We start from the raw sequence: 16,034 nt of genomic DNA on the forward strand, positions 1-16,034 counted from the left end.
TTTTCATTTACATGGAGATGAGTGAAGCAAATGACGAGACGAAAAATATGTGATTTACGGGGATTCGAGACTGGCATTCATCTTCGTTGCTTTCTAGTCATGTATGTATGTTAAATATCAGAATGTTTCGTCAGTAGATGGATGTGTGTATGTTTGAACTGAAAGTAAGGTGATGAAAATTTCTTGAAGTCAAATCCACACATATTATCGTTGTTGACTACGAATGAAAAGACGTTAAGTTTGAAATCTTTCTGCACCAGTAGCTAGGACTGACATGTTTGAAGCAGAAATGATGCGATTGAAGGCTACAGGTGGGGAGTGAAAACAAGTACATATCCTTATTTTGGACAACGGACGTAGAGACATTAAATCTCATAAATATATTTCACATACAGTCTGGTGTGGGTTGGCTTGAAATGACGTGATGGGAATCTTTGTACCAATGCAGGATTCCAACCCCGACACCCGCCTCTGGTGGAGATCTTAAGGAGTTTGAAAGTTGTGGAAACAGCAAAATTATGGAACTGTGTACTCCTGAAGGTATCAGAAGCAGCGAAAGGGGAGATATAAGATCTAATCCGAATCCAGCGCCAATATTTTCCAAATATGAGGTGTTGTAGAAAAACCGCTAGTTGTTACGTATCTGGTAAGATAACGAATACAACAACGAGATAAGAACGTGAACTTAAAACCATTAATGAACAGATCGAATGCTCCAATTTAATAGAGAGATCATGCTGCAAAATTGCAAAGTAGAATGGTCTAAAATAAAATCAATATGGTAAAGATCAATAGGCACACAAGGAAAGAGGTGGAGAGATTAATTTGAAACCAATCACAGACAACAAAGGCACTCAAAAAACTGCAAATGCCTAACAGTGGAAGAAAAAAGAAGATTATTTCACATGTTGCATGTTGCATTTGTAGTACCAGTTGAGTTATTTCACATCTTAGCCGTTTTGCTGGATTCATATGAGCCCATAAGAAGAGGAAGATCTCAGGAAGTGCCATTTCTTTTGCTCTGGGAAAGTCAAGAAACAGGCTTTTCTGTTTTCAGCGGCACAGTGGTGACCATCGCTCGACAGACGTCGCCTTGTCTATGCATGACCACGCTCTGGACTGCACTTCCACTCTACAAAAACTACAGTTCTGTAGTTTTGGTACATTACGTAAGTAACGTAATTAATGGTGGTATTACCGGTAGTATTGGTGGGGAATGTGTGAGGAAGAAACTGGGAGACGAAGACTACTCCTGGTTTGTTTTTTGTTTCTTTGTCCATCGTGTATTTCATACCCTTACAAAACAAAAATTGCCTATTCATAAGCAATAAAATTAATTGGTTGCATAAATTGTGTGCTTTTATGTAACACAAGCAATTATTTTTGATGCAGGTAGAATTTACAAGATCAAATATAAAAAATCTACAGAATTATTGTTGTTATTTTGTACAAGAACATTCTTCATGATGATCAACGGCAAGAGTTTCCTTTTATTACTGATAAGTTTGAAAGTTGTTTATGAATAACAGAAACGCGTTTCACACATGCTTGATGAAGTGTTGAAGCAGTATTTCATGTGATTTTGTTTTATAGTTTCTTTTCTCAAGAAATTGTTTTTTCTAGCGCCATACGATAAATCTGTATCGTTGTAAATTTTACTGCAGCATTCTCTGTTTGACATTAAAAATCAACGGTTTTCTAATAAAATCTAAATTAAACATAGACTGTCTCAATTTTGTTATAAATACTTTTTGTCTTTAAGTAACAGACAGGAAGCTAAGTGTGTAGAAAAACAGTTTCTAGACGGTTCGCCACTTCCAATTTCTAGTGGAATCTAGTAAGACGCGGAGCACATACCACACACAAGCTATCGAAATGGCGCCGCATGGGTATGCAACACACTTAACATTCGGCCAACGCAATTAAGAGCTTAACTGACCAACGTTGCTGCGAAAAGTACCATAGTCAACGCTTACTTACGATTGTCTGGTATAGCCTTCGGTAGCTTTACAACTCTGCTTCTGTCGTATTGCTCACACAGCAGTAGCAGCACTAACGGAAGAAGAAGGAGGAGGACGAGGAGGCGAAGAAGACTCGCGACGAAACGCTTGCTACCGCGGCCAGACGTAGTGCGCGCCGCAGCCGGCAGAGGGCAGCTCGGGCGGTGGCAGAAAGGCCAGCTACGCAGATTCCGGATCTGCGGCGGCGGCGGCGGCGGTTCGGCGGATATTGGTCCTCGCAATTGGATTGGCGGGCAGAGGCGGGTCGGGGCCGCTTCAGACGAGCGTCCGTCCGACTCACGTGCAGGCCTCCACCTGCACGATACGCCATCCCTCCTCCTCCTTCCGGTTCCCTACGGCCAGGTTTGGCGGAAGAAATTCATTCTTAGACCCAAAGATATTTTTGCATCATGGTTGTAATCGTCCAGGATGGAATAAGACAGTAACCTTACAGGAGAGCAGTTTTACCTCAGTGGCCTGTGGCACTACCTACCTGAATTTGACACACAGGCTGCTCATTTCTATGTGACATTATACACTACGGGCTATTAAAATTGCTACACCACGAAGATGACTTGTACAGGTGCGAAATTTAACCGACAGGAACAGAATGCTAAGGTATGCAAATGACTAGCTTTTCAGGGCATTCACACAAGGTTGGCGCTGGTGGCGACACCTACAACGTGATGACATGAGGAACGATTTCTCATACACAAACAGCAGTAGACCGGCGATGCCCGGTGAAACGTTGTGATGCCTCGTGTAAGGAGGAGAAATGCGTACCATCACGTTTCCGACTTTCATAAAGATCGGAATGTAGCCTATCGCGATTGCGGTTTATCGTATCGCGACATTGCTGCTCTCGTTGGTCGAGATCCAATGACTGTTAGCAGAACATGGAATCGCTGGGTTCAGGAGGGTAATACGGTACGCCGTGCTGGATCCCAACGGCCTCGTATCAATAGCAGTCGAGATGACAGGTATCTCCTCCGCATGGCTGTAACGGAACGTGTAGTCACGTCTCGATCCCCGAGTCAAAAGATGGGGACGTTTGCAAGACAACAACCATCTGCACGAACAGTTCGACGACGTTTGCAGCAGCTTGCACTATCAGCTCGGAGGCCATGGCTGCAGTTACCCTTGACGCTGCATCACAGACAGGAATGCCAGCGACGAACCTGGGTGGATGAATGGCAAACCGGAATTTTTTCGGAAGAATCCAGGTTCTGTTTACAGCATCATAATGGTCGCATCCGTGTTTGACAACATCCCGGTGAACGCACATTTGAAGCATGTGTTCATCATCTCCATACTGGCGTATCACCCGGCGTGATGGTTTGGCGTGCCATTGGTTACAAATCTTGGTCACCTCTTGTTCGCATTGACGGCACTTTGAACAGAGGAGTTACATTTCACATGTGTTACGACCCGTGCCTCTACCCTTCATTCGATCCCATTCGAAACCCTACATTTCAGCAGGATAATGTACGACCGCATGTTGCAGGTCCTACAGGGGCCTTTCTGGACACACAAAATATTCGACTTATGCCCTCGCCAGCACATTCTCAAAATCTCTCACCAACTGAAACTGAAAACGTCTGGTCATTGGTGGCCGAGAAACTGATTCGTCGCAGTACGCCAGTGACTACTCTTGATTAACTGTGGTATCGCGTTGAAGCTGCATGGGCAGCTGTACCTGTACACGCCATCCAAGCTCTGTTTGACTCAATGCCCAGGCGTATCAAGGCCATTATTACGGCCAGAAGTGGTTGTTCTGGGTACTGATTTCTCGGGATCTATGCTTACAAATTGGGTGAAAATGTAATTACATGTTGGTTATAGTATAATATATTTGTCCAATGAATGCCCGTTTATCATCTGCATTTCTTCTTGGTGTAGGAATTTTAATGGACAGTAGTGTAGATATCCTCAAAAGCTCTTAAGTTCTACAGGAGGATATGGTTATTGATGTGCCGCTTAAGGCAACAGAGTTCTGGTGACATCAAATATGTTCTGAAGGAGAGTTGCACTGTCCATACTCATCTAATACATAAACCCGAGGCACTTTCGCATGAAACAGAACTTGTTATACCAAATGTAAATGCCGTGTGGCTAGGGCCGCAATTCGGGTAGACCGCTCGCCGGATGCAAGTCTTTCGATTTGACGCCACTTCGGTGACTTGCGCATCGATGAGGATGAAATTATGATGATTAGGATAACACAACGCCCAGTCCCTGAGCGGAGAAAATCTCGTACCCAACCGGGAATCAAACCCGGTCCCTTAGGATTGACATTCTGTCGCCCTAACCACTGAGCTACCTGGGGCGGACACGTGTTGTACCGTTCCATATATTTTCAATAAATTCCGGTACAGGAGAATTATAGCGAGAGTGTATTTTTACTCTGCAGAAATAAATAAAGCGGTGAGTAACAGGCAGGAGAGGAGGGACCAAAACAGTGTTCATTTATTTATTCACTGATTTTTTTATTTCATGTGTGCCACGTTCCCCTGAATCCTTCCCCTTGTGCGACCTGGACTGTATGAATGAGAAATTGTATGAAGTAGCCGAAAGCTGTGGCCAGAGGTCGTGGCATTGCATGAGCAGAGTGGTTCTGTGGTAGGATAGTACCAACCCATAAACGCGAACAAGTTTGTCAAAGATAGTGTGCAAGTCTGGTCAGAGAGGTTGCGAAGACACGAGTATTGGCTCTCTCAGGTTGGCGAACCATCCCCTCCACCATCTTTTGAACGAACAACGGTTAGGCGATGTGGCCGCAGATCCACTCGTTCCTGGGTAGCGGCGCTGGAGAGGTGTGCAGGACCGACCTCACGATTTTGGTAATGTTAACAAAGGTGCTGCAATGTTTTAAATCTGCTCGTTAATAAGATACAGATGTTGAAGTCAGGTGCGCGATTACCAGTGAACCCCCGTAATGGGGCTACATGCTCCGTGTTCGTTTAAGCGAGTCAAGTTTTCGTGAGACTAAGCTGTGGGACAACATCATTCTTTTCGCGGCGACCGCCAACCACCGAGCGCCAGAGAAATAAATGCAATGCTACCGGCAATGATATAGGACTCACTCGTTCCAAGTACACTTTTTATGTTGCTTGTTTAGAACCTCGACTTCCACAGTAACACCTGCCTCACCATTATAGAATTGAGGGTGACTGTGAAGCTCTCGGTAATTTAAATCGTTTTCAAATTAATGTACTATTTTCCGTGGCTTGATCGAACGTTATGTACTCCTGCTTAGTTGCTTTGTGGGACGGGCACTTAACATATCTTTGCTGGTGAACAGTTAGTGTGCAAGTATAAAATCCCCAGTGCACTAACCTGGACTGGAGCTCAACAACATTTACTCTCCGTTACACAAATGATAAGGGAATGTCAGGGACTTCAATCGGGAAAGGTGTTGTTATTGTAGCCACATTGGAGTATCTGACGAAAAATGCCGGTTATCGGATAGTTCAATACATTTCTTACGCTAAATTGTTGGCAAACAGACGTTTCAAGTCAGATAATACTATGATTAGTGTTTATACTTATAGAAAGGAATAATTTTCAATTTGTGGTTTCCAATATTTTTTAAAGGAAGGAATAGTAGAGCTCTATGACTTCATAAACTTAGACGATAACCGCATCTTGTATAACTAACTGAAAAAGTGGTCGCAGGGAATCCAAATACAGTGAAAAAAAAAAACACGCACACGAAGCAAATATCCGAATGGGACGGATAGTAGTTGTGATGTACATGCACAGACAAACAATTGATTTCAATTTCAGAAAAAAATTGAGAAATTGAGTGATTTGTCCAAGTGAAAGAGCTTCACAAACTGATCAAGTCGATGACGCGCTTGTCCACCTCTAGCCCTTAAAAAAACTTTGTGTTCTGCCTTACGACCGGTCTTGTCATTGGCGAAGCCTCGTCAGAGAGGTCCACCGCATGAGCGTCTAGGGAAGTGGTTCCAGAGGTCGTTTCCCGTTGTCTGGCCCTTAAGCAGGCATTTATTCGGATTGGTGTTGATCTACAGAGCTGTTTGACGTCTTCTTCAGGGGTATCATGCCAAATTCTGCTAATTATATCGTCAAATTCCCGAACTGAACGGAAGGTCCTACCGATAATGCTCCGAACGTTCTCAGTTGAGGAGAGACAGGCTGACCCTGCTGGCCAAGCTAAGGTTTGTCAAACACGAGGACAGCTGTGGAAATTCTTGCTGTGTGAGGGCGGGCGTACCTTGCTGAAATGCAAGCCCAGTAAAGCTTGCCATGAAGGACCACGAAACTGGGTGTAGAATATCGTTGACGTACCTCTGTGCCGCAGCTCACAATCAAAATGGCACCCCAGACCACCAAGCCTGTCTGTCAGGTCGTATGTCGGGTGCCAGTCAGGTTGATACCCCATCGCTGTCTGAAGCGTCTGGGGACTCGTCTTCGGCCTGAAATCTCACTGACCGTAGGAGTACTGTCTTGAGCGAACTTCGAACTGAGTCCCAATGACCAGTAAAGACGTGTCTGGAGACGCCCTGGACAGCGGCGTGAAAACCAGAATTGACGGCATATGGCGCCATTTTCTCTCATAGCAGGACCCCTCATGTCATCCGCGGCAACCTTGCAACACAGCAGTACGTCGACAATATTCTACGCCCCTTATTGTTGCCCTACATGAAAAACCTACCTGAGCTTACATTTCAGCCAGATAATGCCGGACTGCATAGAGTTTCCACCGTTTGTCTTCTTTCTTGCCAAACCCTACCTTGACCATAAAATTAGTCAGGTTTAGAGCATTATGGCCTGAGCCCTCCAACCAGCTTGGTAATTTGACGATCTGATGTACCAATCGGTCGGCATTTGGCACGATATCCAATAACTGTAACAATCAGTGTCAACCCTAATATTTCTTTGCATGTGGGCCAGAGATGGGGCAACACGTTGTTCACTTACTCATTTTGTGAAGTTCCTTCTGTTGGATAAATCTTCAATTTTTTTCTGAAATTGTAATCCCTCTTTTGTGCATAAACATAACACCTACGGGTCTCCGTTCAATTTAGATAATTTCTTCGTGGTCCCTCGTTTTTTTTTCCTTTTTTTTCTTCGAGCGCCTATGTGCGATTTTACGTATTTATAAAAGAAGTGATGTCTTTAGATAATTCATACTGAAGTGAAACGTGTTTGGTGTAGAGCGTAGGAAAAGTTTAGTAGTTTCTGTCAAAATTATTGATACTGGATAAAATGAAAGTTTAAAACAACGAAATTAAGTACTGCATAGAAATTTAGAAGCTAGCTCGATTCACCCAAACAATAGTATCACCCTCAATTTTGAATTTTTGCACCATAAAAACAATGTTTGAAATTAAAAATATCGTGCTAAGAAGTAAAAAATTATAACACTACAGCATTTGTCTCAGTGGCTCCCGGACCAAGCATTCTTTGGAAATTACTCTTACCTCTTGAATATGCAAAGTTTAATTAAATTTAAGCAGTTACTGTCTTTGAAAAGAAATATGGGAAATTGTGTTAATGTACTGAAGTTATTGCATATTTTATAACTGTTAAAAAGCGCATTGAATGTTCAAGTGCGACGTATTTAGCGCTAAGGGAGTGTTGGGCATTCGTAAGTTGGGAGTGGTAGTGGTATTGGCCTGGCGTGATCGGCATTTCTGAATTACGTTAGCCATTAAAGCATTAATGCGTAGTCTCTGTTCCATGTCGTGAGTGATGATGTACATCTAAAATTGAGAAAAACAATCCAAATGTTTACCCGGCTGGAACAAGAATTGGAAAATATAGAATTAAGATTTTTAAGTTGAAATGCACAGATTTTAAAACGTTATTTACTTCGTTCTAAATCCATCATAAACATATGATGCACAGTTTCTGTATAAAATGTGGAAGAACACTGTATGTACCTTTCACTGATAGAAGAATGTCGGTAACCAAATTTCTTTGTTAACATAGAATTTTTGATGTTCAACTCGTGGCACCTGGAAGGCAGGTACAAATCTCGCCAAGAACACGATGCAAGAAGGAGTGCCGTATCGTCTCTTCATACACTTATGAAGGGCCATATAACAAGCCTATCTTGCATTTCTAAAATCTAACTTTGCATAATTGCAAATTAATGTCATTTCGCTATCATATTACACTGTCGTGAAAAGTAGGCACTGGTTGCACATGATCGGGAGCAGGATGATGCATTTCGTTATTCTGCTCATTTCTCTCAGGGGGCAAAAGGGAACTTTTGGCATATGAGAAGGCCCATCAACAAAAATAGCAGGAGGTGAGTGGACATCCGGTAACTGAGAATTGCGGACAGAGTCCCGCTCGCCGGCTGACTCTCTCTTGACGCCTGACCCCAGGGGCCAGAGCATGGTCGATCGCTTTTATGACAATGGCTGGGGCAGTTAGTTTCCAAAAGCCTCGTGTTTCGGGCAGGCATGTGCCCCCTCGGTGCCACGGCTGTCTTGTTGTTTGGAACGTTCCCGAGAAATCGTTTGGCGAGCTCCACAGTATAGCCTACAAAATGGAACCACATCTAATGACCTACTGTGGGCGCCTGCACAAAGTCCAGCTGAAGGGTATGATTGGATGCTCGACTCTTATATCAGCACATGTTGCAGTCATTGTCGTGATTTGGCCGGAAGGAATGGTTTGGCTCATACGTTGATGCAGTACTGTAATTGGTGACCTGACGAATTTGTTTAAGAACATAATTGGTGAAAGCTTTATTGGTGGTTACAGGCCAAGTTCTGTCTCAGCGGTGCAGTCGCTTTCTGGGCGCCGGGTGGAAGAGAATTTTGTGGAGAGTTATTTCCTGGAGACCGCAGGAGTCGATAGCATGCTTTGCTACTCTTGCTGCAGAGTAATTTCATTCACAGTTTTACTTGTTCAGCCACTCGGACAACACTTGGTTGTTTTTCCGCGGTCGAGCTTCATTCGGTCCTGGAGGCCGCCTCCACACAGTGGCCAACCAAGAGTAGCAGTCGTTACCATCACACTGGATTGCTCCGTAATATAACATACAGTTCCGGGCTGTAGGTTTCAGTTGATTTTTTAGCCACATGATGGTCCAATTGAGGTTTCTCAGCGGTGGCGTCTGGTGAACCATTTTGCCTTCTTAGGTGATATCATGGTACTGCGTCCGCTTACCCACTTGTTTGTCGGTGTTGGTGTCAGACGTTTCACTAGTTCTCTTTGTTCCATCCCCTCGTAGTAGAAAATCACACTAGATCCCATGCAGTGTCGTTTGTAGTAGGTTTTTATCGATGCCTTTATCAAATGAGGACTATTTTCATGTTTGTTAATAAACGTGATTGATTCGTTCACAAAGTCTTAATCAGTTTTGTGTTCGATTAAAATAAAAAAGAAAAAAAACGTGTGTTTGTCCTTAGGATAATTTTGGTTAAGTAGTGTGTAAGCTTAGGGACTGATGACCTTAGCAGTCAAGTCCCATAGGACTTCACGCACAATTTTTATAAATTTGTAGGACGGCATTTATCTGGTAAACAGTCCTTTCTCGTCATCATTTTCGATCAATTAATTTAATGAATAAATTAATGAGAGGCTATCCACACGACGTAAAATTCACGTCTGGGCCATTACAAGAATGCGTTACACATCTTGTGCAGACTCAGTATAAATCCACTTGAGTAGGATTCTGCCCCATGATTTGTGGCTAGTTTCCAAGTTGGGGATCTCAAATTGAGAAGTACGATCTAAAACGAAGCGCGACAACCTTATAGAGGCATGACGCAAAATTGACTTCCCGGAATACATTTGTGCCTAGCATCAAAGCAAAGCAAGCCAAACTGATCAAAGTAAGCGAAGCATGGTCCTTCTTTCAGACGCTTTTATCATAATTGACTGCTTAAATTTCTGTATTGACTGTACTGCTCAAGTTATACTGTACGTTGCTCAAGTGTGTGGGACCAGTACCAAATAGGAGTGATAGGGCATACTGGACGAATACAAGGAAGGGGAGTGCAAATGGTCCCGCATTTACTCGACCCGTGCGAGTGTCACGAAGAAGCTGAAAGAACTGAACTGACAGACTTCAGACAACTAGAGAAAGACACAAACTATCCCGTGTAACGTACTCAGAAAGTCCCTTGAACCAACGTTGAGTGATATATACAGAAATATATTACAACCCAGTATCTATCGCTCCCATAGGGACTGTGAAGAACGGGAGAGAGCCTTACGACAAATAATTGCTACAGTGGGACGTCCCCTCTGCCATGCACTTCACAGTGGTTTACAGAGTATACAGTGTGAATCACCTAAACGAGCACCGCAGATATTGTGTAAATGGAAAGTGCTATTGATGTGCAATAAACAGATTCTAATAATACTTAGAAAATGTAGTTTTCCTGTTAACGTCTTTCAATGGCATCCTGCCTATTGACATTAACAAACTAAATGTAGGTTAAATTATAATGTCAGCGGTTCATTCTTGTACGTTATATGTTGAAAAACGTCCCAATAGACTTCATCCGTCTCGACAGTTATTTACCAGCCTCTTCAACCAGTTATGTTAAAGCGACTGTGTGGCACCTAGACAACATAACAGTAGGAAGAAAGGGACGGCAGAGGACGGGAAATTAATGTACTTCCTGCTGTCGCAGTTGGTCCGCATGTTAGTTCCCGCACAATCGGACGAGGAAGGGGTGTGAGTCACGCAAATGTCCTATGCATTCTCCATCGAGACGGGTCCCATCCATGTCTCTTCAAGAGGTGCAAGGAAACGATTGTGAGAATCGTATTAACTTCTGTACATTGGCATTAAGACAGGATACTCAAGATATATCATGTACCATGTTTCAGAATAAGTCGCATTTACCAATCATGGGCAGGTAAAGCGCCGAAACATGCACCATTAGTCTGTTGACAATCCCCATTGGTTTGGTCAGGTGGAGCGTCAGCGGCCGAGGAGTGTCAGCGTGTGGAGTGGGATAGTGAACCACCAGTTCATAGTCCTGTCTTTCATAGATGTAACGCTGAAAACACACAAGTTATCGCAGCTTCTTCAGTGACCATCTTCCACGGCTGCTAGAAGACGATCCTCTGCAGACTAGGAGGAACCTGTGGTACCAACCGGATCAGTGACCAGTCCACTGTGCGGGAAGCACTACAGCACGACGTCACGAATTTTTCCAAATCGTTAGATTAGACGCAGAGTACTTATATCCTGGAAGGTCAGTTCCCCGGATTTGAAGCCTGTAATTTTTGTGTGGGAAATCTGAAAGATTTGGTGTACAAGGACGTACCAACAACATTTCTACCATTTGGCGACTACTCTCTTTTCTGCCAAACTGATGATTCCATTCTTACATCCAAGGGTTATCCTGATTGCTATTATACTCTGTAGAAGAACAAATAACCTATTATATAGTCAAACGGCTAAATGTGTTACCAAATCGCAGCTGCAGGTTGCTTATCCACGGACTTATAAGTCCAAAAATATTAATTTTCATTATATCGTACAATTAGTAATGCAAATGAAAACAATAATATATATTCATATAACATTAGAAGCTGTGTGTATGGCTACAGGCAGCATAAAACACGTCGCCCAAATTACCCAGAATATATTCATTTAGTATTTGAGAATGAGAAAACTTAACGACTTCCAACAAACTTTACACGTAACTTCAAACGTTTTTCTCACTGTAACCCCCACAGATAGTTTAGTTCTTCATGATGCGAAACGTTAATATCAAGCATGGCGTTTTAATTTGTTACTTCTTTACTGCTGACTCTCTTTGCAATACATTTTGCAGACGGGTACTCACATATAATACCACCGAATGTGCTTGAAAACTGATGTTGTCATAGGACGTATGATTCAGGAGATATGACGTCACAAACACTGAAATGCTTGAAAAACCACCTTTCCTGCACTATCCGGGGGTTGGTGGGTGCCGGTGGGAGCTACTGGTGTTCTACAAAATTTTATGCTAAGAATCAGAATTGCGGTTGGGAGTTTGTCTCGTGTGGGCCTTTCTAGAAAAATAGCTCGATCATCTTGTAAAGCATCTCGAAAAAGGTAGAATTGTCCTGCCTTCTCTTGATGGAGTACGCAAAGTAACGAACCGTTGGGAGAAGTACTGTCAACTAGCAATCCGACCATCAGATCTCGTTTGTTACTCACGCAAGAGGAACAGCCTACGTCACGCAGATGTGCGTATCGGCACACGAGTTTTAGCTACCGCGCGTTGTGTTTGCTATGCCGGAATGTCTAAGTAAATTAATACTCTAACAACAATCTATGGACGGTAGTTATAAAAAGATCACTTCCGGCGAATTATTTGATGATTTACCTGCTCTCTCAACTTTGTGTTCAAAATCATAAATGTCTAAATCTATGAAACCTTGGCATTCAGAAAGTAAGGACGACGGACAGGGAGTTCTGAAATTGGACTTGTTAATGGACTAAAAATTCGTCGACCGGGAATAAGCGTTCGACAATGTAAGCTGTTGCTAGACGTACGAAATTCGGAGAAAAATAGGAGTAAATTGTAGCAGAAGACGGCTAATATTTAATAAGCACAAGAAAAGGAGGGAACAATAAGACTGGAAGATCAAGAAAGAAGAACTAGGATTGAAAAGGGGGTAACACAGTGATGTAGCATGAACCTGGAAGAAGCAGTGACGGATATAAAAGAAAGGTTTTAGAGTGGAATTAAAATCCTAGATGAAGCGTTATTAACGCTATGGTCAGTCAAAGTCAAGAAGAATCACAGGAAATTATGTATGAAATGGGTGTCTAATGAGTGCGGAATATGTGTGACAATAAACCGAAGAAAGACGAAAACAATGACAGTAAAGTATCGGAAATGAGATTAGCACAAGTCTTAAGATGAGAATTCGGTTCAAATTAGGGGTAGTGGGGGAAATCATCTACCTTGGAAGGAAAATGGCATTCGATGGACGAAGCAAGTATATAAAAAGCCAAATAACACAGGGATGGAGAGCAATACTTGGCAAGAAATATCTACTAGTGTAAGCATGTTGTCATATCACTGGCTTAGTTGGGGAATATCTTTGCAGGCAGCCGCGTCTGCAGAGTCGTGCATGGGACACGGAACTGTTATGTTGTGTAGCCGGTCGGAGTGGCCGTGCGGTTCTAGGCGCTGCAGTCTGGAACCGAACGACCGCTATGATCGCAGGTTCGAATCCTGCCTCGCTCATGGATGTGTGTGATATCCTTAGGTTAGTTAGGTTTAATTAGTTCTAAGTTCTAGGCGACTGATGACCTCAGAAGTTAAGTCACATACTGCTCAGAGCCATTTGAATTTTATGTTGTGTAGTAGGTAGCTTAGCATGTGACAGACATTGTTGGTATGGAAGTTGAAGTGTTGCTACAAGTGTTATTACAGTAAAGTGATGAAATAAGTAAATGATTCAGATGAAAGTGCGTCAAGAAACAATTTAAAAATGTGCATTGCTGCTGATAATGTATTTGTGTATCCTTTCGATGGGTGTTGTAGTGTACAGTATCAATCATCTGCACCGTGTTCGGTCTCCCAGAATGACCTAATGTGAATCAATAATACTATTTTTTACAAAAGGGAGCTTTTAAGTGCCAGTGTCTTGTAGCGAGCGTGAGAACGTGCGTTCGATCATCGCGTTCCGCATCATCAACAATCAGCCGCGCCGCGACGTTTACACGCACGCCCGTACAAATGAGAACTGTGAACTGTAAACTTAAACTTGTGAACAGTGATAAAATTTATTACTAGTGTCGAGGAGGACTGGTACCAGATATCTGTGTATGTGTGACGGGCGTAAGAACTTTCTGGCGACCATTCGGCTTCCGCAACATCAACATTCATCCGCGCCGTGTTCGGTACGCGTACGCTCGTCCAAGTGGTATTGTGCATAGACAGTCATCAAGACTATCAGTTGGGATAAACATTTACGACTTACAGTGTAAACAGTGCAACATGTGATTTCCGTATCGTCTCAGAATATAGATGTTCTTACCAGACTTTGAACAGTGTAGTGCTTAACGTTGAGTGGCTCCCCTTGCGTATTTCGACAGATAATTTCAGGCAAGCCAGCAGCAGTGTGGGGCAGAACAATACGACTGCCGCGGGATTACCAGGTACATGGTGTGGCCAGGGCGTACGGTCGAAACGACAAACAGTTTAAAGGTACCACCCCACCCATTTGTTCTCCCGGGCATGTTACACTAGCACCAAACATAGACCTTAAAAAAAAAATTCTTAGAATGTACGTTTGGAACACAGCATTGTATGTTAACGAATCCTAGACTGTGCGAAAACCGGAAAAAAAGAGAATCGAATCAATTGAGTTACGGCGCTACAGAAGAATGTTGTAAATTATGTATCCTAATAAGACAAGGAATGAGAGCACAGAATCGGTGATGAAAGGAACATATGGAAAAAAACTGACAAGAAGGAACAGTATGATACCACTAATGTTTCAAACATGAGGGAAGTAATTCTATGGTAGTAGAGGGAATTATAGAGCGTAAAAGCTTAGGGTAAGACGGAATTTGGAGTACATCCAACAAATAATTGACATCGTAGGTTACAACAGCTTCTCTGAGATGAAGTTGTTGGCACAAGAGAGGAGTTCACCGCGACCGCATCGAATCAGTTACAAGACTTATGATTCAGACGAAATAAAAATAAGGGGACTGTTTCCTTAGTGCCTAACGCAAACAGCATAATTTTTGTTTGTCAAAGAATTTATTTTTTCACGGAGCTGCATTTAATGTTAATCTTTACATCTAGCACATATATAATTGTAGCTCAAACGTTTCGCTAATTTCCACAGGAAGGTGCGGAGGACACTAACCACTGCTTTGGGAGAGCACAATGTGTTGAGCTGAAATCGGTAACCTGCATTTCTCTGAGGGAATAATAGGCAACATGTTGTAGTGATACAATGGAAGCAAACGTGCCTTATTACGAAGAAACTGGGCTCGAGTCAATAGAAGAGTGTGAACCCTCCACTGAAGAGTTTTACTAAGCATACTGCCACAAAGACTATAATGTAATATCTGTACAACACATTATAACGGATGAAGATGCTCCATTCTCCTGATTTAAGCATGTTGAAAACTTGCTGTTTCTATTAGAATCTTACGTTTTCTGTGTCTATGTTTGTAGATAAAAGTTAGAATTCAGAATGTTCCCACACTACCGTCAGAGTCAATTTGCGTTTATGCCAGTACAGTTTCTTTACGTGCCAGATACGTTCAGCCCGTGGTATAACGTAAATCTGACCGCTCGGACTACACTAAAATTTACGACTAACTGAATTAGCATGGCACCTTTTGACATCTCTCCACTATTCCTGTGTTTCAGAAATTATTTATGAAGCCATGACAGCATTCTGCCTCACACGTGTCACTTTGATTTGGTTGGGCAGGGGATATACTAATTATCGTGCTATTGTCTATCTATCTCCATAGAGCATACGATGCCTTACAACTATGAGGCATATAAAACGACACATAACTTGGAATATCAGTCATATTTATAGTGTAATTGTATTGGCAATTTATACCAAATATTACAAATAGCGACTATATCGTATTAGTTTATATTATGTTACCAGTTGAGCTTCATGACCCTAAAATAATTGACTGAAGAAACTGCTGAACTATGCTACTTTCTGTAACTTTATTTGTGGCAATACGCGTATCAGATTTTCACTCACGTTCTATTGGCCGAATCAATTACAGCATTTTCCCCATAACGCTAATATCGACCAGTTTTTGAATGAGGCACCTGCCCTTTGTTATGTGTCCCGTAACTGATGGTTTCAATATATTGTACAAGACACACATACCTCTTATATGCAGGTATCCCCCAAACGAGAAACCTTAGCACAAGGAGAATGAGGAAGGAATTTGTGTGATACCACATCCTCGAATGGAGTCTGTATGATGTTAAGAGTTAAACTCTACATAGAAGGAGGTAGAGGAAGGGATCAGAGTTAAAAATTAGCTGCAGAAATATGTCTCTGCGCGCTGCATAGCTTTGGGCAACTAGATGTGAC

Source organism: Schistocerca gregaria, chromosome 1, assembly GCF_023897955.1.
Source record: "Schistocerca gregaria isolate iqSchGreg1 chromosome 1, iqSchGreg1.2, whole genome shotgun sequence".
NCBI lineage: Eukaryota > Metazoa > Arthropoda > Insecta > Orthoptera > Acrididae > Schistocerca > Schistocerca gregaria.